Source organism: Psittacula echo (genome assembly GCF_963264785.1).
Source record: "Psittacula echo genome assembly, chromosome: 1".
Classification (NCBI taxonomy): Eukaryota; Metazoa; Chordata; class Aves; order Psittaciformes; family Psittacidae; genus Psittacula; species Psittacula echo.
Genome location: NC_137735.1, coordinates 142,231,634 through 142,246,903, shown reverse-complemented (window position 1 = coordinate 142,246,903; position 15,270 = coordinate 142,231,634). Strand labels below are relative to the sequence as shown.

Below are 15,270 nucleotides of genomic sequence, written 5' to 3'. Positions count from 1 at the left end.
CAAAACAAACAAACAAACAAAAAAAAAGGTTATCTTGGTACATTGCTGTAGTACAGCTGAAGACATTAATTACACCTTTTATTAGTGAACCATAGTTCTGTTTATTGGAGAAGTTTGAATAAAATCCTCTTTGAGGAAAAACAGCAGTGTAAGGAAATTACTTAAGTATATTTCCTTAACGTTATCCATAGCCATTGCTATAACTTTTATATTATCTTTGAAATAAATACTCTGTTTCACTGTCATGTTGATAACCCATCTGCAGGTGTTAAAAGAGCATGTGAGGTTTTGTGTCTTTGAATGAAAGATAAAGAAATTTAAATTGTGAAGATGTGCTCCAAAAGCTGTTTGTGGTGTTTATGCTGGTTTTTGTGGTTTGAGTGAGAAGGTGGTGGGGTGGTTGGGTTAGATTTATTTTGTTTGGTTGGGGGTTTTTGGGGGGTTTATTTTTTGTTTGCTTGGTTGGGGTTTTTTAATGATCATGTGAAGAGGAAGATTATGCTAATGCTGGTATCATAACATAAGAAAAAGATAAGTAAGATTTGGGGGGAGGGGGTGTCTTCTTGTTTATCATAGAATAGTTCAGGTTAGAAGGGACCTTAAGATCATCTAGTTCCAGCCTCCCTGCCATGGGCATGGTCAGTGTTGGGATTGATCCTTTTCAACATCTTTGTCAGTGACATGATCAGTGGGATTAAGTGCACCCTCAGCAAGTTTGCTGATTACTTTGTTTCTTTCGCCTCATTGGAAAGCCCCAGTTTCCATTCCTTTTCCTAATGTTGTGGTTTAAGCCTAGGCCGTAAAGTCAGCCACGCAGCTCACTCCCCCCACTTTCTTCTCCCCTGCCCCTGGAGAAATGGGGAGGAGAATCAAAAGAATGTAACTCCCATGGGTTGCGATAAGAACAGTCCAGTAACTAAGGTATAACACAAATCACTATTGCTGCCACCAATAATAATAATGATAAGGGAAATAACAAGGGAAGAGAATACAATACCATCCATCAATATGCAGCCCAACCGAGCAGTGAAGTAGCCCTTCTGGGTAACTCTCAGTTTACCTCCTGGGCATGACGTGCTGTGGTGTGGAATACCTCTTTGGCTAGTTTGGGTCAGGTGTCTTGTCTCTACTTCCTCTCGGCTTCCCCTCCTCCCTGGCAGAGCATGAGACTCAGAAAGTCCTTGGTCAGACTAAACATTTGAGCAGTAACTAAAAACATCGGTGTTACCAGCGATGTTCCCAGGCCGAAAGTCAAAAACACAGTGCTGCACCAGCTACTGAGGAGAAAAAATGACTGCTACTGCTGAACCCAGGACACCTAACAGCTTGGAAAGAGCATGTGGATTCAGTCTGGTACTTCAGGTCTGAAGTAGGAATCATGTGAATGTAGTGTGATGATAGAAATGAGTTAATCTTCATTAATGATATAAAAAGCTTTGGAATTCCAATTTGTGAATTGTCACCTAGATGATTTCATTCTGTGCTTTTATACAGGTTGCATTTTACCACACACAGTGTGAATCATTTTGTGCTAGATCACACCAGGAATTAGTACTAATTCCTTGAAATTTTTATCTTAAACAATGTGAATTGTTTCTTTGGGGAAAAAGTGTTTTACTATACAGGAAAACTGACTTTTTGACAAAACCCAAAAAAGCCACCAAATTTCTGAATAAATTTAAAATCTGTCATTTTGTTCTTTTTCTGTCTGTGGGATTGGTATATGTGAGTCAAATATGCTTTTGATTATCTTCAGAAAAACAACAGCAAAACTGAACTATTTTGGATAGTTTCTTCTAATTTTAGTATTTTCCCATTTTAGAATTTCTAGGCTTTTGGTTTTGGGGTTTTTTCTATTATGTAGGAATAAAATCCAGTAAGTTGAAAGAATTCGTTTTAATTAAAATTCTGTAGCCTCTTCCTGAGGCCAGTTAAGATGAGCACCGAATTAAATTTATATAGAGGTAATACTTACGGGGTGTTTGTATTTATTTGTACAGAAGAGACTCTGTATGTAAATTGAAATGTTTTGGCCAAATTAAATTCATCCAAAAGTGTTCTAGTTATTCTTTGATAATACATGGGGGTTTAGGCATATATGATTTATACAGGTGCGTCAGCTTATCAAGCTTATTCCCATGGTTCTTTTTCCATTTGTAACTAGACATTTTGCTTTCACATTGGAGATTTTATTCTGCATGTTATTTTCAGACTTGTTCAAGCAATTTGAGCTCAAGCAGTTTGCAGTTGGCAGCTATTTTGAGCTACTATTCAGCAGGAAATCAGCACAAACGTCAGGCGCTTTCCAAGATTTAAAACCAGTTGAATTGTTTTGCTTTTGCATACGCAAGCCGGTGTCAGTTCATGCAGACGTGTGTATTGTGAGAAAAATAAATCAGATTGTGTATACAGTAATACATTTTTTCCCATTTGGTTATTTTCAGAAAATTTTAATTTCATTCTGCTGGTAAAAAAAATGGTTTTATTCAGAATAATTCCGCAGACATGTGCTTTTCCCGCCTAAACAGTACCATGATGGAAAAGGGATGCTTCAGCCTTCTTAGATGTGTTCTTGTGAGTTAGCAGCTTCATGAGCAATCACTGAAGTTGACAGTGAATTATTATTGCAGTTGAATTATATTGCAGTATGAATACTAAGTATCATCAATTGTGATGGAATAGGGAAAAATAATAAGAACATTGCTTAATAGGCAAAGCATTGAAATTTTTTTGGGGTTTTGGTGTTTTTTTTTTTTCCAAATAGGGGACTGTACCACAACTTGACTTTAACCTTCTATAGGACAGAAAGCAGTTCACTTTAATACTCTGACTCCCTTTATATATGAATCTTGCTTAAAACATACGAAGCAGTAGTGTAATGTAACCTTAAAATTTAATTTCATAGTGTTCTCCTACATTATCACATATATAGCACATCTTTGCTTTTGCATCATATGGTATCTAGGAAATACAAAAAGAAAACAGGTTGTTTTTCCTGAGGAAATTTTGGTCATATCAGAGATTGCTGTATGATTCTTGAGGAACTGGTTCATGGACGCATGCCAAGAGTTGTGGTCAATGGCTCAATGTCCAGCTGGAGACCAGTAACGAGTGGTGTCCCTCAGGGATCGGTGTTGGGACTGGTCTTGTTCAACATCTTTGTTGGTGACATGGACAGTGGGATTGAGTGCGCCCTCAGCAAGTTTGCAGATGACACCAAGCTGTGTGGTTCGGTTGATACGCCGGAGGGAAGGGATGCCATCCAGAGGGACCTTGACACACTTGTGAGGTGGGCAGATGCCGACCTTATGAAGTTTAACCATGCCAAGTGCAAGGTCCTGCACCTGGGTCGGAGCAATCCCAGGCACGGCTACAGGTTGGGCAGAGAAGAGATTCAGAGCAGCCCTGCAGAGAAGGACTTGGGGGTGTTGGTCGATGAAAAAATGAACATGAGCCGGCTTCAGTGTGCGCTCGCAGCCCAGAAAGCCAACTGTATCCTGGGCTGCAGCAAAAAGGATGGTCGAAGGCGGTGATCTACTCTGCCCTCTACTCTGCTCTTGTGAGACCTCACTTGGAGTATTGTGTGCAGTTCTGGTGTCCTCAACATAAAAAGGACATGGAACTGTTGGAACAAGTGCAGAGGAGGGCCACGAGGATGATCAGGGGACTGGAGCACCTCCCGTATGGAGACAGGCTGAGAAAGTTGGGGCTGTTCAGCGTGGAGAAGAGAAGGCTGCGTGGAGACCTCATAGCAGCCTTCCAGCATGTGATGGGGGCTTATAAGGATGCTGGGAGGGACTCTTCATTAGGGACTGTAGTGACAGGACGAGGGGTAACGGGTTGAAACTTAAACAGGGGAAGTTTAGATTGGATATAAGGAAGTTCTTTACTGTGAGAGTGGTGAGGCACTGGAATGGGTTGCCCAGGGGAGTTTTGAATGCTCCATCCTTCGCGGTGTTCAAGGCCAGGTTGGACAGAGCCTTGGGTGACATGGTTTAGTGTGAGGTGTCCCTGCCCATGGCAGGGGGGTTGGAACTAGATGATCTTAAGGTCCTTTCCAACCCTAACTATTCTATGATTCTATGATGCTAAGTTCAAGCATGCCAAATCTTAACTGCGACAAGTTCAAGGACCTTTTCAAAGTATCTGTTGTATACTTCCCCTACTCTTTTGTTACAGAGGTTAATTCTTTTTGTCCGGAAAGTAGTCAGTGCAATTACTACATCTGAGAAAAATAAAACTGATTAATGGACAAAAGGTGCATCATATCATCCATCTAAAATTTTGCCTCTGTCAGTTGTGTATAGGCAAGACAAACTCCTGGAACAAATTACTGTTTTAAGATACCTTTTGAACATTGCAAAATGCTAGATTAGGTTCAGATGAAATGTGCATGTTCTTGGTTGTATCAGTCACTTTAGACTTTAATAAACTTATGAAATTTCCTGTGTTGATACCTTCTAACAGAAAATTTCAGCAAAACATCATTTGCTTAGTATTCTTGCTTCCAGCTACACAGATTTTCTTAAGGCACTGAAACAGATTTAAGCAAATAGTTAACACACAAATCACTGAATTAGAATATTTAACACAGTAAAAAGCACCATTTTTTTTGGTGGGATGAATGAATTTATCATTTCTTGATATATATTGTGCATGCAGTTGTCAGTGTACAGCAAACCCATATTAAATATCTTAGTAAATGTTGGGCTTTGTTTCTGCCTCATTGCAACAAAATATTTGACAGCACTTAAGAACTGTCTGCAAGTAACCTGTGTATGAATTCCAGTTGCATTTTATACGATTTAATATTGCAGTGATGACCCATTTTACTTAATTTTATTTGGTGGGATAAGGATAGAGATCATATCTGGGGTAAAATGGAACACAGTTTTTTTTAATTCATCAGTACTTGATTTCTAATAAATCTTTGTCTTGCTGGAGCACAGGGCAGTTTGATTAGAAGTCAGGCTTCATGTGTGCACCTTCTAGAAACTATTCTTCCTGCTTGGTTTTATTTGTGTGTGTGTTTTTACGTTCTTGTTTCCTGTAAAATCTAATGTGAAATTTAATTACGTAAACACTTAGTCATGTCCAAAATGTCAGCTGCCTGCCTTCAGGAAGTTTGAAAACGTAGAACTTTTCAGGTGTGTATGGAAACAAAGTATTGGAGATGATGAAGGCCTTAAAAGAATTACCCCTGGCTAGTTAAATTTGTCAGTGTAGAGCCACAGGGGCTGCAGGACCTTAAGTTGTCAGATAAAGTACAAAGAGGCTGAGAAAGTGAAGTTTGATTAGAACACTACCAAAATTACTGGGGAGGGACATTAGGGCATTTTCATTAGGTTTTGACAAGGTTAGTTGGTTGTTTTTTCTAGTGGTATGATAAAAGCTGAGAAACTTTGACCATTTGCTAAGAAAATAAAGCAAATTAAGGAGATAAAGTTGAAAAAAAAATGAATGCTGCATTTCTTTATTTGCGTAATATACATGGAATAAAATCAATGTGAAAGGCAGAAAGTGGGGGAAGGAAACTTTTTTTATACCAGTCAGCAATTGCAGTGACATCTGAGAGAATAAAGTCTCCTTTTGGTTTTATCTAAAGAACTTCTAAAGATTTATCTAAAGATTCTGAAGAATCTTAACTTCCTCACCATTAAAAATCCTTCGCGTATTTCTTGGTTTGTATTATTACTATAGAGGGAGTTTTGAGCAACCTAGTTGAAAATGGTGGAGCTTGGTGAAGCACTAGGTAAATAGGTTTGTCCTTTTTCAAGGCTTGTGAAGTGTGTGCATGCATAAGTTTCAGTACGTGTCAGTATTGTACAAACTTTTGCTGGGTATTAAACCTGTTCCTTCCATTGGAAGTACTATCTTTTGGGATGGTTTTAAGGTAATTATTAACACCCAACTTACAATTGCTGTTTGTTCTAAGATCAGTACAGCTCAATATTCTGTAATAGTAACAATATGTTTCTAGATGCCCTTCTATTTTTCTTGATCTGTAGGAATTGTGGAGCCTTTTACTGGCATTTCATTGGCATTTCATTTTTTTTTTTTTTGAATGCTTAGCTGATTTCTTGGCCCAGGTTTGGCTTTCTAAAATACGAAATGTCAGAGTCCCCTGTTTGCTTCATCTGTGACATTTATCACTAATTTTTCTGTGTGGTACATATGGTAAACAGAACTGTGGGACTTACTGAGCATATTAAAAAAAGCAGTGAATTTGGAGATCCACATTACGCTTATAAATTAAGAACACACTTGTGGTGTTGGGACTGAGTATAGATGACCTACCTTCAAATTCACAGGCCTAGCTGTCATGAAGACCCTTATATCCAGTACATAAGGTACCAGGGTTGATCAGAGCACCCTTATGTTTGCCCTGTTTGGAATATCATGGAATCATAGAAGAGTTTGGGTTGGAATGGACCTTTAAAGGTCATCTAGTACAACCTCCACATAATCACCCACCAATCTGATTTAAGAGATGAGTGAGCCTAAAAATGATCCAGTGACTCCAACGCTAACTTCAAGCACTGAACCTGGCAATCAAAAGTACAGGTGACGTAGGGCTCATTCTGCTATGAGTAGATGAGAATAGATTATGTAGTTACATTCTTACAGGGAGGTCCTTCATAAAGAATTAACTATGGTAGTATGGGTTCTTTTACTGTATCATACGTGCAGTCTCGTATTTTGGGACATCTAATAGCTTACTTCTGTGTCTTCCATCGTAGTACCCAGATATACTTTCTTCAGTTTGCGTAGAGGAAATATGCACATTAAGAGGTGTCCCATATAAAGAAACATCTATTACTCAAGAATAGGTAAAATACTTGAAAAAAGTTGCTTTTATTTTGTTGCCACCTGAACAGTGTTTGTTGATCATGCTGTCACATGGACTATCAGGCCATGCTATCCTAACTTTGCTTTCATTTTCCTTTCCTCCTTTTTTTCTTTTTTCTTCATTTTCTTTTCCCTTTTCCCCTCCCTTCTAAGCTATAATAATACAGCTTTTACTCAGAAATTATTTTCTAACAGCGTGTAATTGGAAAAAAATGGAGATGAAAGCAGATTCTGAGGACTAATATTATTTTTTTGTTTTTGTTGAAGATACAAATATCTTAGGTTTGAAAGGAAAAAAAAAAAAAAACCCTCTCTACAGATTCATCTGATTAGCCACGAAGATGTGAATATGAAAGTCAGCCTTATTCTAACCGTGTTCAGTGCTGCCTAAAAGTAGCAAAGCCAGGCTGGTGTTTAATAGTCCTTGATTATCTTCATTTGGCAAGACTCTAAGCACTGGCAGGTTGACTGCATGAGCAGTGAAACATCTTGTTTTGTCTTTGCAATTCTTTTCATTGAATCCAGGAAGACAGTCTTAAGATTGTAAGCACTGTTAATTTTTGCTAGGCTGGTATAAATATTTAGTGTGATGTTACAGTCACTAAAAGGAGTCAGATCGTGCACTTCCTCAAGTACAGTGCAAGCTATCATGGAAGGAGGCTGTTACATGGCTGTAGTAAGAACTGGATCTTTTATACAGAATTATTTGAAGTTTTCATCTCCCATATGAAACACCTCTCATGGTATGAAGGGTCTGGAAAATTTGGTCAAAAATGCAGTTGTGTTTACAGTTGTTGCTAATTCAGGGACTCACAGTTTACTGTGTTGTCCTGAATGTCATCTCAACAGTGGCAGATCTCCTTAATCTTTCTTTCAGCTAGCAACTTCAGTTTCCATTTCTGTTTCTGTCCTAGAATGAGGCACAAATAAGAAACCAATTTTTATAAATAGCTGTAAAAGGCAAATGGTAAATTACTTGTTTCCTTTTTCAGAGAGTAGGATTGCTGGATGTGTTTGTATGAAAGAGCTCTGAAGTTCACCTTTCCATCTGTTTCCTTTTCTTTCAGATATCATGCCCAGCACGTGTGTTCTCACAAATACAGGGAAACTAAGAAAAAGAAGTTAGTTCTATTTAGGAAGTGGAGTAGCCTGCCTTTGTAGTTGTCTGCTGAGCTGCTCTGGAAGACTGCTTGGCACTAGGGTTTTGATGCAATAATAGATAATTATCGTGCTTTTTCATTATATAAGTTGAGAGCAAAACCAGTCTTTACTGATTTAAGTTTTAATAACTCATTAAGTTTTCTTTCTTTCAATTTGTATCAGGTTTTGGTGGGTGAGAAAATAGACATCTTCAAATGGAAAATGTTAAAGTATTTTTTCTAAAGGATCTTCACTGCTTGTGTCACTGCATGCTTTAGAAAAAATGTGTTGGGAAAACAGTAGTCTTCGACAAGATAATTAGAAATTAAATGGTCCTAAGTGTTACTGACATTCTATAGTAATTATATTCCTTGGATCCTCAATGACACCACTGATCTGTGTGTGATGCAGGCATGTGAGTCCTGTATTTTACAATCACCTGTGTGTGGTTTACATGTCATAAATCATATAAACTAGAGTTGACTGAAGAATTCAGTTTGTAAAGCTAGTTTTAGATTCCTCAAGTTTTGTTCTTGCACTTTTTAATGGCATTTTCTTCTGTATTGCTGTTGTATTCAGTCTTTTCTCTACCACCGGAACAGCTGGTGCTCTCTTGAAGAAGTTGTGGGGATTTTTTGAGAAATATTTCTGCTTGTATGTACTTTTTTTCCTTTCTAATATTTCTGGAATATTTTCAAACTCCTCCACTGGTGTTGCCTCCCACTTGTATATTTTAAAATGTTTCGGAACAGTTGTCCTGCAATACAGTGATCTTTTTTTGGAGTGCACAGAGCAACGGACTATCCTTATCTTGTGGAAGCTGTAGCTATTTCATGTTGATTGGTTTTCCTTTCTGTTTTACAGTTCAGATTCAGCTGTTTTAACAGACTCATCTGATTAGCCAGAGACACTTCTTATTCCCAGATTTTAAGGACAGTTAATAGTTACAGTGTGAATTCTTAAGCATTCTCTTGAAATATATCAAGCTGACTATTTGGTGAGCCACCAAACTGTATTCATTATGTGTTACTTAAACCAACAAAGATGAAGTTTTTAGTATCTTGAAAGCTGATGCTGTGTAGTGTGTAGGTGCCATGTCGTGGGCTCACGCTGTTTTCTTTACTGTCTCTGTCCATGACCACATTTTGAGCAGGCTTTAAAGGCTTTATTTCCAAGGGAACTCTTCACACCAAACTTTTATCTCTTTGTGACTGACTGCCTCCTGTTTTGTCTGCGTATATTGAAGACTGTTTTAAGAACTGTAAACTTTGATGTACTCAGATATTCATCTGTGTATTCTGAAAAGGTTTGTGTCTAATATTCGTAGTGCACTCCAGAATTTACTGTTGGAAGTAGACATTTATAGGGCTACGCCAAGGTTCACTTTCTAAAAACTTTGCTGTTGCCTTTCTGTTGCTGCAGTATGCCCATTCAAAGTTTTGCATATTTAAGAATACATCTACTTCTGATTATTTATTGCCTTAGAGTATTCCTTTATCCTGTCTGTGCATACCTGTATATATAAATCCTCTTAAATTAGGGTCATCCTCCTCCTTACTCCTACTGGAGGGATTTTGAGATACATTTCAAAACCATGTTCTTCCATGCATATCATGCCCATGGAGGTTGTATTCTATACTTTAAGTGACTTGCATATATTTTCCTTTTCAAGAAAGAGGGCTGAATCAAACTGAAACTTTTAATTGGCTTTTGCCCCTTTCAAAACTTTTGCTGAGTACTAGTGTTAGAATACATGGAACACTTGTGTCGTTCTTACTGTCTCTGGACACTGCTGTAAGGATGGCTTATTGATTTGAAATCTCTGTTTCCTTTCAGAGAGACTTAATGGCTTTTTCACTGTCTTCCAGGTTCTCATATTAACTAATATCATGCTGGGTATTTATCTCTTTGGATCCTAATTATTTTCTGTTATCCTCAACATGGAGTGGAATTCAATTAAATGATCATTTTGGAGCGCAGAAAGACAATTACATTTGAAGTAATTATTTTGGATCATGTTGGAGACACCAGCCATCCTTAAAACAAAACAAAAAAATATGAACACTGTTGGAGGAAGTCTTTGACATATATGAAACTATGCTCTTCATTCAATATATTGCCCCATTTCCGTAAGTTATGAAGTTATACATATTGTAGTATATGTGACAAATTGGTCGCAGATTTTTACCAGTCCTAGTGTTCTTACTCCCAGAACTTGCTCTGTGAGAGCAGATTAGTCAAGAATGTTCCATCTACATCCTCTTCCCTTCCCCAAAAAGCAGTTTATTCTTCCTTGGAGAAGTAAAGCGTACAAAAAATGTTTCACCTATTTTTATGCATTTATGTAGTTTTAATAAATTTCATTTTTTATATATACATATATATATTTTAATGAAGACTAATGTCACTGGTGCTGGGTAAGTGCAGAAGTCAGACTTGATTAGTCCTTGCTTGGAGAAATGAACCTAAACAGTGTTATATGAGTGCTGGTGCACTGTGTGCAGTTGTTTTTGAATGCCCCCACTTTTCCAGTGGCTGAAATTATTTAAGGGTTTTCATTACTTCTCAGCTCTTCAGCTGTGGTTTTAATATAGCACTTCATCTGACATTTCGATGTACTTAGTTTTGCATCAAGCTACACATAATAAAGTTTTAATTACTTTAGAATCATTTTGCACTGTTCTGCTTTATTTTTTGTTTTAGCAGAACTGCAAGATGCAGTTACAGTCTGCAGTGCACAGTTCTGTGTTCTGTGGCAGCATTTTATGTTTTCATAGAGCACGCTGCTCCTTGGACTGTCCTGAGTTTTGTTCCTCGGTCATTTATTTTCCAAACTTCTGCTGTCTTTCTTCCTTTTCCTGTTTCGTTTAATTTGTTGTGGGCAACAAGATTCTAACTGTCTTCGTAAGTAGTCAGTGAAAGTTCTAATGGCAGTTTAAGAACAAACTGCTTCTGTTGAGAAAAAGTTGAAACTTTCCCCAATAAATACTGTTCTCAGGGCAGTGAGAAACCAGTGAAAAGGCGTCAAGCGGATCATCTTTGGTGTACTTTTTTACTAAGTTTACAGTGGTTTGTTAGTGTTTCTTTATTTTTAAAATTGTTATGTGTGTTATATTCCATGATTGATATGGCAGGAAACTTGCTACGTAAATTGCTGTCTAGAGACGAAGATTGGAAATGACAGTAACCCTGCATTTAAGATTGATAGCAGACTTTGCTGTTTGATACAATGAAAAAAGTTTGATGCTTGGGGTTGTTTTTTGAGGGAAGTTGTTCTCAATCAAGGGTGTTAGGTATGTGAAAGAAATTCAGTGCTTGGCCTAATAAAGTTTCTCTCACAATTGCAATGAAAGCTCATTATATCTAAAAATCATGAGCTTTTGGAAAATGAATATGGCTCATAGAGGTTTGTTGCAAGGTTACTCAGGCTACTAGTCTGCAAAAACAGGATGAGTTAGTTCTAGTACAGATTTTCTTTGTTTGACCTTAATTGTAGTAACTTTTGAGACAATAAGATGCAAATTCCTTAAAGCAAATGGGGATCTTTAATCTCGTTTATTCTAGTAGCTACAGGAGATTTGGTGTTTCATGATTCATGGGAAGAGGTTTTTAATGATCTAAAAAACAAAAAAGAAATTTCCAGTTCTAGCATATAAATGTAGTATATTTGTTGTTTTCTTTTTTTGCACATTGGTGATAACATAAAGCACATTTCATTGTGTGGTTGCTTGGGAGCTGCTGCATTTGTGAGTAGATATGAGTGTGTTTTGCTTAAAATAAGCATTGAGATCTTTCTTCCTTAAAATAGTGCATGTTCCTTATAATTTCTGAAAAGTGGACTGTATAAACTCGAGTCACGTGGATTGCATAAGCTCATGTCATTCAGGGCTTGCTGTTGACAAAAATTACTCCTGCTGATAAGCCTGCATGTTCTTTGTTTTTCATACTTCCACAAGCAAGAGAGAAATGTGACTGAGCAGCTCTAAATCCTTTTTTGTTTTAATATTCATTATTTGTCAAAAAAAATGGGGATTTTTAACCCCATTTATCGTGGTTTAACTCCAGCTGACAACTGAAGTACCATGCAGCCACTGGCTCACTTTTCTCCCCCTGTGGGATACGGAGGAGAATCAGAAAAAGGTAAAACCTGTGGGTTGAGATAAGAACAGTTTAATAGTTGAAATTAAGTAAAATATAATAATAATTGTGTGAAAGGGGAGATAACAGAGAGGAATAAAACCCAAGAAAGAGAAGTGATGCACAGTACAATTGTCCACCACCCATTGATGCCCAGCCTGTCCCCAAGCAGCTTGTCCATGGCTCCCAGCTAACTCTCCGCGGTTTATACACTGGGCATGATGTGCTGTGGTATGGGATGCCCGTTTGACTACTTTGAGTCAGCTGTCCTGTCTCCTCTCCCTCCTGGCTTCTTGTGCTCCTCCTTACTGGCAGAGCATGAGAGATTCAAAAGTCATAATTTAGGATAAGCACTACTTCGTAACAACTGAAACATTGGTGTGAAATCAATATTATTCCTATACTAAATCCAAAACATGGCACTGCAGTAGCTACTGGAAGGAAAATTAACTATCCCAGCCAAAACCAGGGCACCACTGTTAGTAACCATTCTACAGACTGAAAAAACTTTGCTTACTGTAATCTTAAAATCATACATTAGTGAAATAATTACACTCATAAATTATGTTTAAACTAGTATAAGACTGGACTACCACTGGAGAGTATGAAGATAGGCTGAGAAAGTTGGGGCTGTTCAGCCTGGAGAAGAGAAGGCTGCATGGAGACCTCATAGCAGCCTTCCATTATCTGATGGGGGCCTACAATGATGCTGGGGATGGACTCTTCATCAGGGACTGTAGTGACAGGACGAGGGGTAACGGGTTCAAACTTAAACAAGGGAAGTTTAGATTGGATATAAGGAAGAAATTCTTTACTGTGAGGGTGGTGAGGCACTGGAATGGGTTGCCCAGGGGAGTTGTGAATGCTCCATCCTTGGCGGTGTTCAAGGCCAGGTTGGATGAGGCCTTCGGTGGCATGGTTTTGTGTGAGGTGTCCCTGCCCATGGCAGGGGGGTTGGAACTAAATGATCTTAAGGTCCTTTCCAGCCCTAACTGTCCTATGATTCTGTGATCTCCATTTCTATAGTTGCGTGTTTCTGTTGCATCACTTGTTCCTCAACATCAGCAATCAAAACCACATGGTTGCTTTTCCAAATGCATTGCTGAAAGCTAGTTCATTACCATGAATACATGTTTCTTGGTACTGACATTCACTGATGAGAAGAAACCATTGCAGGGGTCTGAGAGTGCCGGAATGTCCATTTCAGCAGCAGCACAGTCATAAACTGATGGAAGCAATCAAAATGTGAAGCTAGTCCTTAATTTTATTTATTTATTTTCCTCTGGATATACATACAGAACAGTGTACATAGAGACATGTAGCCATGTCACATTTGGCATACCTGTGGCTTTTTATACATCCTCTTACAAGAATGGACAGGTATTTCTTTCTACTTCCTCAGTCCTTTAGGAACGTGCACTGTGCTCTCGTTCTGGTAGCAGTAATTGTTTGATCTGTCTTTAAAATTTAATCTGTGATCTAAGTTGTTTCTGCTGATAGATAGTTGATTTATATTAGCTAGGGGCCTGAATGGAAACTTGAGTAATGTGTCTCTGGCTTGTGGCAGGCTGAAAACAGAGCAGTTTCTACACCTCACTTGAAAAATAGGTCTGACAGGATATCTGAGAATAAGAAGTAGTTATTTGCAGAGACCCAGGAGATTTCTTTTTATATTAGCAGAATGTTTTTTCAGCTTCTCATTCCAGATGCGTTACGAAGTGTACTGTGATAGTTCGTAGGCGAATTTAAGCTTTCTGATAAAGCAAAATCTGTTCTGACAGGTGTTTCAGCATAGTCTAGGACTGAAATCCTCCTCAATCTACAGCTGTTTGTACTGACTTGCTGAGAATGAGAACAAGATTAATCAATACCATGTAGTCTGAGGTTTGAACACTCAAGATAATACTAGCTTTACCATTTTCTTTCTTGCATAGGAAATGAAAAACAAATACAGGAGTTACAAAGTAGACACTTAAATGAATATTTTCAGTGTCAGCTAAATGACAGTAAAAGAGAACGCTTCTCTGTAAATCTTTCAGACTGTTGTATAGCTTCTCCCTTTTCTTTTAAAAATCTAATACTGCATTCATAATCCAAATGGAAGATCTCCTAGCGTTGGTGGGAGATCGCTTGAATCACTGTATGGAAATGCCCTGAAATATGACTAGATCATACAAAGTAACTTGCTAGGCTCAAGTTCCTTAGTTGTCAGTGTTCTTTGCAGAGGTCTTCCAAGCAAACAGACTGGAAGAATTCGAACTTAATAAGGGGAGTTCTGCCGTAATTGTCTTACAGTATAATGTCCTGCAGAAAGACACATGAAGTTACATAAGCTTACTTGACTGTGTCTGAATGAACAATGATCACGATGACCTTTAAGACTCTCATAATAGGATATCCAGTATGGGTTGCTCTTTCTTCCAGTATTAGAAGCATGCTGCTGGTTATAGCCTTAAGTAAGAACTTTTATTTGTTGTAAGGGAACAAATGTGCTGAGAATTCATCTTAAAATTTTGTTGTCTTTGCAGTCTACAGCTTGTAGTAGCTGATTGCAGGCTACTGCCATTGCCTTTATCCAGTTCATTTTTGTTAATACTCTCAAGTCTGTGTTGGATTCTTTCTTTTTTTTTTTCAGTTCTGATGTCCACACCTCTTCCCCTCCTCCTTGGGAAAGTCTTTGGGATGTGATCTTAAACCTCGTAATATGTCTTTTTAACCAGATATGGAAACAGCTTAAGAACTGTACTGTTTGTGAATTAGCAAACCCAGAGCAGGATTGGTGGCAGCCCATGAAATCAGTGTCTTGTAATTATAAAAGCCTTATTTTTACATTTTCGTTACAACTGTGAAACTATAATACAGTAGCCTTGGATGTACCTAAGCTTGTGCCAGGGGAAGTATAGTCAAAAATAGTAATGTGCATATTATGGGTTGTTAATCACAGAAAAAAGACATAATGTCAGTTTGAATTTGCAAAAATGGAAGGACTTACAGGAAGAAGTAGATAGCATCTAGAAGGGAATCCCTACCACTCTTTACTTCCAGTGTTTGAAATGGGTTTTCAGTATTTCTTGACTTATGGTTGTAGCATTGTATTCAAAGGAGTCTTGTCTTGACTTGGTAAATCTGACTGGTTTGTAACTT

At 38.0% G+C, this 15,270-nt stretch overlaps 1 protein-coding gene across 13 annotated transcripts in view; it reads left to right on the top strand.

The window, feature by feature from the left end:
• BRD1 (bromodomain containing 1) overlaps nt 1-15,270 on the top strand; it is a 71,841-nt gene that overhangs the window by 45,716 nt on the left and 10,855 nt on the right. The window lies entirely within an intron of this gene.